The sequence below is a fragment of the Euprymna scolopes genome, chromosome 18 (assembly GCF_053919585.1).
Source record: "Euprymna scolopes isolate OS-2025 chromosome 18, ASM5391958v1, whole genome shotgun sequence".
NCBI classification, from domain to species: Eukaryota; Metazoa; Mollusca; class Cephalopoda; order Sepiida; family Sepiolidae; genus Euprymna; species Euprymna scolopes.
The window spans coordinates 133,818,330-133,831,968 of NC_136499.1; the positions used below are offsets into that span (position 1 = coordinate 133,818,330).

Here is a 13,639-nt window from a genome sequence, read left to right on the forward strand (position 1 = left end):
CAGGTGACTTGGTTCTTTCAGTTCGTCGCAACACCGCTCTGGTGCTTTCAAAGCCTAACACCACTCTGGTGCTTTTTAGTATCCTGCCAGTCTTTGGTGTTTTTTTTTCTTCCCCTGGTTTCACTCTTTTTAAAATGGCGCGGTCAATGTTTTAGCCAATCGAATCCCGCATGACACGACAAGAAGTAGCAGCACCAGATACACCGATAGAGGGGGAGAAAAGAAGGGGAGAAAGAGAGAAGAAAATACACCAATTAGAGGGGGTAAGGAAGGGGATGGAGAGAGTAGAAAGACATTAATAGCGGGAAAAAAGGAAGGGGAGATAAATAGAGAAAAAGGAAAATAAAATTTTAACACCTCAAGTCAAATCTTATGACACAAAAGAATTATTTTATTAAATGATTTTTTATTTTTAGTTTCTTTTTTTTCCTTCTTTGCTAAAGTTGTATCAAGCACTTACTTGCTTAAGTAAATTACCCAGTGCATTTATTGTAAGGCAGAAAAAAGGATACATTACTGGAATAATCTTTATGTAATCGTAATGTGTGGGGCTGTATGTTTCCTTCTGTGTTATTTATCACACTATATTTTACCATCTGGTCATTTGCATCTGTAACAATGTCTTCAGCGATGTTGTACAGGTTTTCACAGCAAATAATCCTGGAGCAATGCATACTGTAATCCAATTACTCTGTCTCTTTTTGCAGTCCTTCAGGCTGGTTCTGTTTAAAAGCCAATCTTTGTAACATCCCCTATGCTAACATTTAAGGTAGTCCCTGACAAGATATCCATTTATTGCTTTAACAATCTTACTTAAACTTACTTAGTAACATATAATTTGTTGTAAATCAACAGGCATGCCTGTATTTATTAGTTAAATTTCTCTCAAGTGAACAAGCTACATAATGCCTACACTAAGCCATCAGCACCGATTATTTTATTCTAAGTGTTTGCATAGTGATGTTGAAAAAATATTTATTTCATGTGAGTTTTCATGTGTTTATCTAAACTTGATCTTTGAGAAAAAGCATATTCACAAAGTCCACAAGAATATGGCTTTTCTCCAGTATGAATTCTCATATGTGAAGTTAAGGTTGTTTTTATAGCAAAAGTTTTACCACATACTCCACAAGAGTATGGCTTTTCCCCTGTGTGATTTCTCATATGTACGACTAAATTTGATTTTTGGCAACAAGAATATTCACATAATTCACAGGAAAATGGTTTATCACCAGTGTGAAGAATCATATGTTTCCGCAAATAAGATTTAGTAGTAAAACAAGAGCCACATATTTCACAAGAAGATTGCTTTTCTCTCTTTTCTCCGGTGTGAGTTTTGATGTGTCTCCCTAAATTCGATTTATCAGAACAAGAATATTCACATAATTCACAAGAATATGGTTTTTTGCCAGTGTGAGTTCTGATATGTTTCACTAAACCTGATTTTGAAGAACAAGAATATTCACATAATTCACAAGAGAATGGCTTTTCACCAGTATGAGTTCTAACATGTTCTTCTAAGTGTGTTTTATCGGTAAAACAAGAGCCACATACTTCACACGAATGTGCCTTTTTTCCAGTGCGTGATTGCATGGTTCATTAAAGTTTATTTCATAAACAAAGAGCAAAACAATTTACAAAAATCTTTCTTTCCAGTATGTGTTTCTAAATCTTTCATTCTCTTGAAAATAACTTATTCTTGATTTTAGTATTTGCAGAAACCTCCAATTGATGAACTTAGTTTGTCATAGAAATATTGTTTCTTGTCCATTGGCAATAAATTCAGCAACATCTGTGAATAAAAATAAATATAATTAAAATTATTTTATTTAGATATGAAGAGCTTTCATTCAAAACAAGAAGATTTTAATAGAATTAGTAACAATTGAACTATTTTCATTATAAATATAATTCTTCATATTCTTAATTAAATACCCGAGATCAAGAGTGTCAATGTGTTTTGTTGTACTCGATGTTGTTCAGGAGAAATAAATATAAGAATTATGTGTTATATTTAAAAGGAATAACTTCAGTAAATAAATTACATAATTATTTCTCAATACATTAAAACAAATGGAGGGAAATAGGTTGTGTGGAGGGTTGAGGAAAAAGATGGGAAAATAGGGTAAAGAAAGATAAAGGGACAGATAGGGGAGAAAAAGAGAGATAGAGAGGGGGAGAGAGATAGACATTTAAATATAAAGATGTCATGCACACTATTATCTTTTTTTATTTTTTTAGATCCAGTCAACTCCGAGTTCACATTCTAGTTAAAGAATATAAGAGGAACATATGACAATTAAGCGAAAATATCTGTAAATAAAAATAAAATTTCACTTTCATTAGAAGACAACAAGAATTCAAAACGGAATGAACTATGTTTTTCATAGAGACATTAAACAATAAAAATATCAAATTTTAACATCGATTAAAGTTTATATAAATTAAATGCAACAAAAAATGTTATTGTTATTGATAATGTAAAACATGAATTATAAGTATGGTAAAATGTTGAAATATAACACTTTCGAGTTAAAACAAAAAAGTGGAATGAATAAGGTGGTCATGTGAAAAGTTTTCAATTTTAACAATGGCGTTTATCACTTTTACATTCAAACTTTTCATATGTATACAAGTATTCGGCTTACTCATCATTGTCAGTATTATTAGTTTGAATTCAATGTAGAATTCGCTATGGAAAATCATACTAGATGCATTAAAAATAATCCTGAATTTCCATACTTGACATATAGGTCAGTTGATCCAAGCATAATTTATGAGATATTATAGTCCTGTCTAGAATTTCTACATTATACATCTACACAAAGTATTAATCTAAATACATATAACATTCAATACATATAATATTCAATATGATCAGTGAGTGTCTTCTGGATTTTGTAGCAATAGGCTTGCAACTAGGCGATAAATATTTGAATAGTGGTGGAGAAACAAGAGTGGATGCTATTACAGCGCATACACAGAAAAAATCTTTGTGACCCCAAAATGGTATTTCTACCTTTGAGTATAGTTTGAGAAAGTCGTGGCCAAGCAAGATGTCTGAACAAAGAGAAGAAAGGATTGAATGTTTGAAACACGGATAAATAAACCTTTTATATGTTTATGTTGCATAGCAGTTACCTAAATATACTGCTTGATAAGGCTATGGACAATATTGATATCTTCCTGCAAGAAGTTTGTGTTGGCCAGTTGTACTTATGGATGATGTTCGATGATATATAGCTTTGCGAGCTACCAGTATCTACCAGAGTCTCCAGGATTATTCCATTAACTGAAAGTTTAATTATGGCTTTATGCAGTGGTTACAGTGAATATGATTAACGATTCACAAGCAGAAGTCACCTTCTTAGGGGAGCGGTTGATTGGCAGACTAGATGAAAATGTCCCCTCTTGCTGCAGCATCTACAGACCACATCATGAGTGGGGCATTCAATTTGTGGATGTCGATTACTGAAGACGAAAATTCCCCCCTCTGCTGCAGCTGAAAATCTTTTTGAAGTACAGGCCAATAAGTCTCCTGTGCGTCATGAGTAAGTTGCTAGAATCTGTGTTAAATACAGAAGTAATCAAACATCTCAACAAAAATAACCTTCTTAGTGACACTCAATATGGCTTCCGTTCTGCTAGATCTAGAGCAGATGTGCTTACAGTTATATCGCATAGGATTAGCAAATCTCTCGACGGTGGCAATCTTTCTAGGGCAATTGCTCTTGACATATCTAAAGCCTTTGATAGGGTATGGCATAAAGGTTTACTTCATAAGATCGCTAGCTATGGTATAGCTGGAAAAGTCTTCTCAATTATTAAATCATTTCTTTCTGATAGGTTCATAAGGGTAGTAGTTGAGGGGCAAAAATCAGAAGCTCACAGTATTAATGCCGGTGTCCCTCAGGGATCCATCCTGGGCCCAACTCTTTTCCTGATCTACATTAATGATCTTCCAAATCATATCCTTACATCATTTGTAGACATTTATGCTGACGACACTACCATTTATGGTACCACATCTAAGACAGTAAACGACCAAGTTCTCTCCAATTCTCTCTCCTCTGATCTTGAGCACGTAGTACAATGGGGAAAGGAGTGGCTGGTTACTTTTAATGCATCTAAAACCAAGCTTCTCTCTTTACATCATCAACATTCTAATTCACATTTGTCATCAATTGAAATGAATGGCTCTCGTCTTCAGGAGGCCTCAAGTTTTGACAAGCTTCTGGGCTTGACCATTACTCCTGATCTTAAATGGAACACGTATATCAAATCTATTGCCAAGGCCGCTGGAAAAATGGTGGGATCTTTCTATCGATCCAGTAGATATCTCACTGCTGATGCTATTCTCTACCTATATAAGAGCCAGGTACGTCCAAGGATGGAATACTGTTGCCACATCTGGGCAGGAGCTGCTAGAAAGGACTTGTCCTGCCTTGATAGAGTTCAAAATAGACTTCGTAGCCTCGTAGGAGATGTCCTTTTCTCCTCCTTGCAACCTCTATCTCACAGAAGAGATGTTGCGAGTTTGTCTCTGATGTATCGTTATTTTCATGGAAAGTGTTCAACTGAGCTTCAATCTATGGTCCCCCCTCGCCAAACTTTCACAAGAAACACTCGTCTAGCTGTAAACACTATCAATAATTTCCCCCACTCTTTATCTGTGCCTAAACCTAAACGTAGATTCCATGAACAAAGCTTCTTTCTTAGAACTGCACGCCTGTGGAATTGTCTTCCGTTTTCCTGCTTTCCGGCTGACTACAATATGGTTGTGTTCAAGTCTAAAGTAAATAAGTTCTTGATGAGCCGTTCCATATAAGTTATTAAATTTACCAAATTTTCATTACTAATGATTACTATATTGACCAATTTCTACTGTACACTCTTTAACCCTTATCCTTGAGTGGCCTCTGGGCCTTGATAATGTGGTGATTCCTTTGTAAAAAAAAAAAAAAAAAAAAAAGAAACCTTATGAGTCACTGATGGTTTGGCGGTGCCGCCACATGGTAGGAGGTTGATATAAGATTTGGCTTGCTACTGCACTGTTTCTAGAGAATGAGCTAAGTTGGAAGCATCTTTCAAATTGATTGTCCTTTCCAAGAGTCATTGTTGAATTGTATGAGAGTGAATGCCTGTTATAAGGGTATCACAAAGTGCTTGGTCATGATGTTCTTCGACCGTTACTGCCTCAAAGTTAAAATCTGCAGTAAGCGAATGTAGCTTCTGCAAAAATCATTAATTGTTTCACCAAACTCCTGCTTAGAGGTTGCCAAAAGATGTCTAGAATGAACAATGTTAGAAGGCTTTATGAAAAGAGACTGGAGTTTAGTGAAAGCTAATTCATATGAGTCACAATTTGCTATTAATTTATGCACTGGATGGGAGATATAGTTGGTAAGAAAGTTTATTTTGCTAGTTGGTGGACAATCAATTGACCTCAAGAAGTTGTTGAATGTAGACAGCCAATGTGTTCAATGGTCTGCAGAATCAGGCACCAAAGGGTTACCATCAAAACACTGTGGCTTCAGAAATTGATCAATTTTGGATTAGATTCTAGATGAATAAATGGTAATGATTCGAAACATGGAAGATGAATGATAACCTGTACATATAGCTAAGCTGGACGTGGTCATGATAATGGCTATTCACAGAATTAGTGGACACCAAGGAGTACAACATAACACTTAGTTTGCCAAGAGATCTAGCACTAGTCCATTGGGAGAAGAGAAAACTAGAGGTGAGCAGCAACTGGCAATGGTTGGGGATAGACATTACATACTACAATGTTTACTATTTCCTAGCCATCACAGATTGTGGCCTGTTGCAGGTTTCAGTGTGGAAGTAGTTGGCACAGCAGGACTCATTGAACTGATTCATCAACTGGAAGTGATCTTATGTGAGCATGGCCTATGACCTTCACCTTCACCGAGGTGAACGATTTATATGACCTTCACCGAGGTGCGCGACTTGACACACAAAAATAAACCGCCTCTAAATCACCTGCTAACGCACGCGTCACTGTAACGTCCAATGACAACAACAACAACAACCTTCTCACTCGACCTGCCTTTATACCACTATCTCAATCCCTTCTCTTGCGCATGCGCCTGTAGATTCCTGACAACCTCGAGACTTCCGCTTATAAAAACCCAAGTTGTGTTGTCGCGCATGCCTATACAAGGCACAAACATGAGGGCGTTTGCTGTGTTGGTAAGTACTACACTCCCCCCTGATCTGATGATCACATAGAGTGCACTCCGGGGGTGGCCTCTTAGTTCGTTGGCTTCTGCGAAGGGTGGTATTTACACTCTCGGATTCAGGTTCTGGTTCTGGTTCTGGGTGTGGTTCTGGTTCTGATCCTGCCTGATCAGACGAACTACAACTACCACTCTCTTGCTCAGTGACCTCACTCATTAGCAGCTCATCATCTGATGATTCATCGCTCTCTATAGTTGTGGGATGTACTTCACTAGCCGGGCGAAGATCGCGCACATGGCGTGGGGTTCCATCAACAAGGACCGACTGCTGGCTGACCACTCCAGATATTCGTCCTCGCTTGAACTTGGTGGTGCACCGATTTCCAGGGGGTCTAACCCAAACTGGATCCCCTACCTTGTATTTGTTATGAGTCTCCTCGTCGATTAGTTGGACAGTGTCAATGCCCTTTATCCTAACACGGTATTTGTGTATGGCATTGGCCGGTGCTGTTGTTAGTGTCTTCCCATCCTTTGGTGTGATGTTATACCAATACGTGGCCTCCGTAATGGTGCATTGCTTTCTGGCAGCAATTCTCTTGATGCTGCGATGGCTCCTCTCAGCAATGCCATTTCCTGATGGCACATGAGCACATCGCAGTCGTAGTCGGACACCCCACTCATTCAACAACTGCCGAACTTGGTGGCTACAAAAAGCAGCATCGTTGTCCGTCAATATCTCTTCCGGCGCACCTTGCTCAGAAAAGATAGATGACAGTTGGCGGACAACATTCGCTGAGTCCTGCCTGGTCATTTGCCGCCACACCGCAAAATGAGTGGGTTCACAGTCGATAAGGGTTAGAAAGGGCTTACCACTGTAATGGGTAATATCCATCGCTAATCGTTGCCACACATGCTCAACTTCCAATCGCCTCTTCTGCCATTGCTCAGATGCAGGATCGATAGACTGGCATGCCTCACAGTCCTTGATGATCTGCCTGACATCCACCCTTGTCACTGCCGGGTCCACACGCCTCGCAAAATACAAAGTTCTTTTGATACCTGGATGTCCACTCTGCACATGAATTCTTTGTATTTGGCATGAGCTAATCGCGCCAACTGCGCAAGATCGAGCAGTGAACTCCACGCCTGTCTTCACAGCTTCATACCATTTGTGAGGCACACGGGTTAGTTGGTCTGCACGATTACAGTGTGATGCCACGAGCGTTACACTCACTGACAGGTCATACTCTGATACCAGACTCTTCAGGGTGTTTAGCCTCCGCCGGATTAACATCTCACTGGCTGCCTTAGTACAGACTCTTGTTCATCCCGAGAAAGTGTCGGACACCCAGTGGTAGACGCAGAGAGAATCCGTGTGCAAGTGTAACTTCTCCGACTGTCATTGCAGTGCCAGATTTAAACCCTTCACAACAGCATCCAGTTCCGCCAGGTTGATGTGTTGAGTATCATTCACGGGTCGCAGCTAGCATGCGTCTTCAATTACATTTCCACGTAGCTCCAATAACACTCCCAATGCCAAAGAACTAGCGTCAACCCACACATTCACAGTGTTCCCATCGACACACCATTCTCCACGGGCAGGATCCTCCTTGTTAACTCTCTCTAGGGTTTCTGTCGTCATCAGAGTTAGAAGAGCATCATCAGATACATCATCCCAACCTGTAGTTACTAAACTTGCCCTGCGCTTGATGACGCCCACAGCTGCTTGGAGCCAGCCACACGCTGGTAAGTGATCAATAAGTTTCCCACACAAGGAAAAAATAGTCCGCCGCGTAATAACATTAGGGATGGTTGGAATCTCACTGCCACGCGTCCATCGTAAGGTACCGTCTTTCCCGCAAATGTCCAATCCTAATACCCGTGCTCCATCCCTCAGACGTTCGGGATCCTTGCACTCCAACTCGAATTGAGCTAACTTTTCTCTGACGTGCGACGCAGATTGTACGTCTTCATTGACGTACACATCATCAATATAGGCCGATGTTGCATCCTCAGTGGTCTTTTCCTGGGACAACACTGCATTTACGATGGTCTTCATGATTTGCGGTTCCACATTCAGCCCAAAGCCAAGCCGAGTAAGGCAGTATCTCTGACCCCAGAACCACACTGTCTGGAACGGCCACAATGTCTCATCCACTCGCACCTGCAAATAAGCCTTCCGCAAGTCTACTATAGACACATTGGAGCCCTTCTGGCGCCATTCTCTCAGCTTGCTGGTGCACACGTCAGCATCGGCAGTGTACGTCTCAATGTATCTATTGAGTTCACGATAGTCCAGCACCGGACGAACTTTTGATTTGTTATGCTGGACTACCGCCATTAAGAGAATCAGACCCTTGGGTGGTCCCAGCTTGTTGGGGTAGGGGATCAGCCATCCATCCTGGATCCATGCCTCAAGTTCCTTCTCATATTCATTATGGGCCTCGTCGGGTATCGAGTACTCTGCAATGCTATTCTTGAGTTCAGTTGGCGCCCTTCCTTCTGTCCACTTCCACGATGCAGTCCATGCTTTTTGGTGAGGGTTGTAGTCCACCTTAAAATCAGGCCGATCAATGTGAACTGCAGCACACACTGGAGTTTCCAAAAATCGCACAGTCTCATCTCTTCCGATAACCACTCCCCCTAGTGCCTTAATAGCATCATATCCCAACAGTACATTGAATCTCAGCAAATCCCCTCGCATCACCAGCACATTAATGTTTGCGGCCACACCAGAGTCTGTGTGGACTTTGACAGTTCCGGCTCCACAGCAAGCCTGCGTATTGCCACCTATTGTGGTTACTTTGATGTTCTGCTTTGTCCAGTTTCGACACAACTTGGCACTCATGATGGTGTGTGAGCACCCAGAGTCAAGAAGAGCTGAACAAAGCACTTGGTCCACGTACACATTTATTGTCGGTTGCGCCTCAATTAAATCTTGTCCGGGGAACAGGGCGGCGCTGACGTCCTGTCCCCTGATGCATTTCCCGCACAATTTTGGGATAAATGTCCATAACTACCACATTGGAAACAGCGCGGGCGCCCCCGCCCCTTGTTAGTACAATTTCTTGCGATATGGCCTCGCTGGCCACAGCAGAAACATCTCCCATTGGTCGTGGGTCTCAAACTGGGACTCTTTTCAGCATTAGTCTTGGCTGCCTGCGCCATCATTACAACCGGTTCCCTCAGGTCCTCCTCATCTCTGATAATGGCTCGAGCGTGTTCTAACAAATGTTCCATGGGCGTTACAGATATGCTGGTGGAAGCCCTCAACAGTTGCTTAACATGGGTGGGAAGGCCGGTTACAAACGCATACGCCAGTGTTTGCTCTGACACTCCATTGCCAAATAGAAGTGCAAGTTTCTTCAGCTCCGCGAAGAAGACGTCCACGGTTTCTCCTGGCATGAGCTTCCTAGTGGCAAATGTTTCGTAGGCCGTACAGGGATCCATGGCAAATGCCTTGTATAAAGCATTTTTCATACAGGTAATATCAGCCTTCTCCACGGCACTAAGTTGCTGATATACACTTAGGGCGCCTCCAGCCAATCTCAGGGGAATCATGGTATGCACCCCCTTTACTTCACAGAGGTTGCAGGTCAGCTCAACCCTTTCGACCCAGTCGACAACGGAAGTGGATCCGTCGAATTCGGGTATCAGTTTTTAATCAAACTTTGCCCCAGCCATAGTTGTCCAGGAAAAGAGACAAAATGAAATAGCCGAAATAGCTTAAGACATTCACCTTCACCGAGGTGAACGATTTATATGACCTTCACTGAGGTGCGCGACTTGACGCACAAAAATAAACCGCCTCTTAATCACCTGCTAACGCACGCGTCACTGTAACGTCCAATGACAACAACAACAACAACCTTCTCACTCGACCTGCCTTTTATACCACTATCTCAATCTCTTCTCTTGCGCATGCGCCTGTAGATTCCTGACAACCTCGAGACTTCCGCTTATAAAAACCCAAGTTGTGTTGTCGCGCATGCCTATACAAGGCACAAACACGAGGGCGTTTGTTGTGTTGGTAAGTACTACATGGCCTACCCCAGGAGCTATTCACAGATAATGACAATTTTCTTCTGGAAGCAATTCAGGACATTTGTAGATAACTGGAGCATGAACCTGAGATTTTGTTGTGCATAAGCCTCGGCTGCGAATAGCATAGCAGAACGATCATCAACTGTAAATACTTTGTAAATAAAAATCATTTGCACTATTAGGAAATAATTTTACGTAAATTAGCCCATAGAGTGAATGCGGTATTGTGGTGTCTGGAACTTGTTTAGAGAACAGACAAAGTAGATAATACCCGACACCCCTTCAAATTCCCATTTTTACTTTTAACGTTATACCACATTTTAAAAAAAGATTAGTAACTTTTTTTGCAAATTAATATTGATTCTTTCGTTTTTTGGCATTGGTTCATTCAGGTGTAAGTTTTTGGAACTGTTTTACAATTTGTCATTGTTCTGAGGAAGAACTCTCTTTTACTAAGAGATTCGTTAATTTTTTCATCTCATAATTTAGGATGTTAATAATGCTGTCAGTAGGTTTACAAGAGCAGTTTAAAAAAAACTTTGATGTTTTTCATTCTATTTGGAGGGGGTATTTAATTAATGAACTTGTATAGGTTTTAACAGGTGCTTCTGCAGTTAAATTAACTGTTTTTCTGTAAGTAACGCACTAACATTAAATTTCACAAACATTCTATTTACATTGGGGTTGATGAGCAGTGGAGTGATGGGGTGGTGGCTCCTCCATCACTTCACTGCCTTTCTAACACTCCCCCGCCCCTCCATCACTCCACCCCTAATGTAAACAGAATGTTTGTGAAATGCTCGGTTAATGTTGACATGTTACTAATGGAAAAACGATTAATTAAACAGCAGAAGCACCTGTTAAAAACTATACAAGTTCCCTAATTTAATACCTCTCCAAAAATAGAATGAAAAACATAAAAGTATGTTTTCGTAAACCACTCGTGTAAACTTACTGACAGCGTATTAGCGTCCTAAATTATGAGATGAAAAAATGAATGAATCTCTGAGTAAAACAGAGTTGTCTACCTTAGAACAATGACAAATTGTATAACAGCGCCAAGTTTTTGGTCAGCTGGGAGAGGAAAACCAAAGAGATAACTGCTGCTGTTGCTTAGGGGAACAGGCTAACGTTTCACTGTCAGAGAATAAAAAACAAAATTTGACTGAAGTTTGTATTTTGACTTTATCTCAAAAGAATTTATGCGACTAAAACAGGAATTGATTCCTAAAAATATTATTCGGTCACAAAACCTATAGACAAGCATTCAAGAAATGTTTCTTGTTTTATGCAGGAATGTCGCTGAAACACTTTATTATCCTAGTTAAGCAAAATGGATGACATAAACAGAAGGCCCCTGGATAATCGATGATTGACAGTGCAAGTAATAATCCACCTTCCTCTATTAATAATAATCCGACTATAATAATTTTAAATAGTGATATAAAAACAGTAAAGCACAGACTATTAAAATGATCACCTATGTTGTTATGTACCAACCATTCTATGAAGAGGGGGGCATAGAGATTTGGGGATGGGATTAGTAAACAAATCTTAGTGAACTATTTTTAGTTCTCTTACGTTGGTTTTAAATATTTTGCCATTCGCATTTTCAGGTTCTTCAGTTAGAAAGAAAAAGTATTATCGTTACTGAATTTAATAGCAAAACTAATGATATCACTTGCGCATAGTTTAACACTCGATCTTCGTTTTTGATCACAAGGTCAAGGCTTTTTTATGCTTATAAAATGGCAAGTGTCAGCCATATTTATTCTTACATGATCAAAATGTAACACAGGACCCGTGACAAAGTGGTTAGAGAACTGGGAAAAATCAATTGTAAAAGTGATATTCACCTGAAGCTTGAACGTTTAATTATCAGTGTGGGCGATCGAAAAATACAATTGCAAATAACTTAGGACCTCTATCCAGTCATGGTTGATGGGACAAAAGCATGCTATCCTCCATGAAGTACATAAAGGGTTCCGTTTGAAATTCCGTTCAAATTCTTGAGTTCGACAGAAACATTACCAAGTTTGTTGAAATTCCATCCAAATTCCAGAGTTTGAGAAAATACACCTGAAGAAGGTCGGAGGCTACGTCGACCGAAACGTTGTGAAAATCACACAAGATGAGAACAGTAGACTGATGAATCCAAATAGTACGAATAACCAATCCTCGTCTCAAAAATTCAGAAACACAACTCCTCATGTAATAATGTTTAAGATAAGAAACATTTTGAATGCCTCATTTTTCTCATATCACCCGCCAACTCTATTTAGCGAAATTACCAAGATGATAGGATCAAATTATTTATTGAAATACTGAACTGAAAAAAAGATAAATGATTAAATGGCTATTGTAAATAGAATGCAATAAAAATTGTGCATAAAAAGTGGTTTTAATTTTGTTTTTGTTAGGATTATATCATGATGACCCATTTCGAGTTACGAAAAATACGTTTAAAATGTGTTAATATGTCAGAACAATCGACGCTGTTACAAAATAACGTCATACTTGAACCGGAAGTAGCTTACTATTTATATCCAAGCCATGACTGTCCTTTTTTTTTTATATCGCTGGGGACGAAAAAAGTAATAACATGTTTTTACAAAGTGATTTACTCTGAAAATTTTCATCGTGCTATAATCTAAAAAGTAATAATACTATACACAATTTTTGTCGAAATTGTTTAAGACGGCAATATCATAATTTTACCTCATTTAAATATTTAAGATTGTTGAAAACGTTATTAAATTGTTCTTTTTTAAAATATTACAAAAATCCTACCTTTCATTCCAGAAAAATTCAATATAAAAAAAACAAGCCAAAAAACCGGGATGATTTTTTTTCTTTTGCGAGCAGAACAGAAAATGTGTTCTGTTTGTAAGGATTTCTTTAGTAAATTTAAACAACTTCTGTTGTGTGTGTCCATTTCATTAAAAAAAAAAAAAAAAATGAAAATATAACAGAAAATAAAAGAAAATACGATTTAAACGTCAACTTAGGTAAAGAATAAATGACTGATAAAAGAACGATGTATTTAGGTCATTATTACACGGTGCAATCATTATTTCGTTCCTCGTATAAAGAATGCCCATTCATTAGTTGAAAAGGTGTCGAATTATTTTCCTATCAAGTTGAGATCACATTTGGACACTTTCGGATAACTCGTTACTGATCTGAGGGAGATAACTCCATCTTACTAAGAGATTCATTAGATTTCATGTGAGAATTTGAGACGCTAATGGTCTAGAAAAGTCACTTCTGATGAATTGTAAGAAAAATGATTTGTTTCTTAACTATTTTATTTACTGTAACAAAGTTTTAACATTACAAAAATGCCATGGAAAAGTCACTTCTGATTAATTACAAAAATGGAAAAGTCA

The 13,639-nt window shown here is 39.1% G+C and overlaps 1 long non-coding RNA gene across 1 annotated transcript; it reads right to left on the bottom strand.

The window, feature by feature from the left end:
- Positions 1-389: 389 nt before the first annotated feature.
- Positions 390-13,319, bottom strand: LOC145297847 (uncharacterized). Its single transcript, XR_013870343.1, has 2 exons — positions 13,041-13,319; positions 390-1,792 (listed from the first exon to the last, which is right to left on the bottom strand). It is a non-coding gene; the product is annotated as an uncharacterized LOC145297847 (long non-coding RNA).
- Positions 13,320-13,639: the final 320 nt, after the last annotated feature.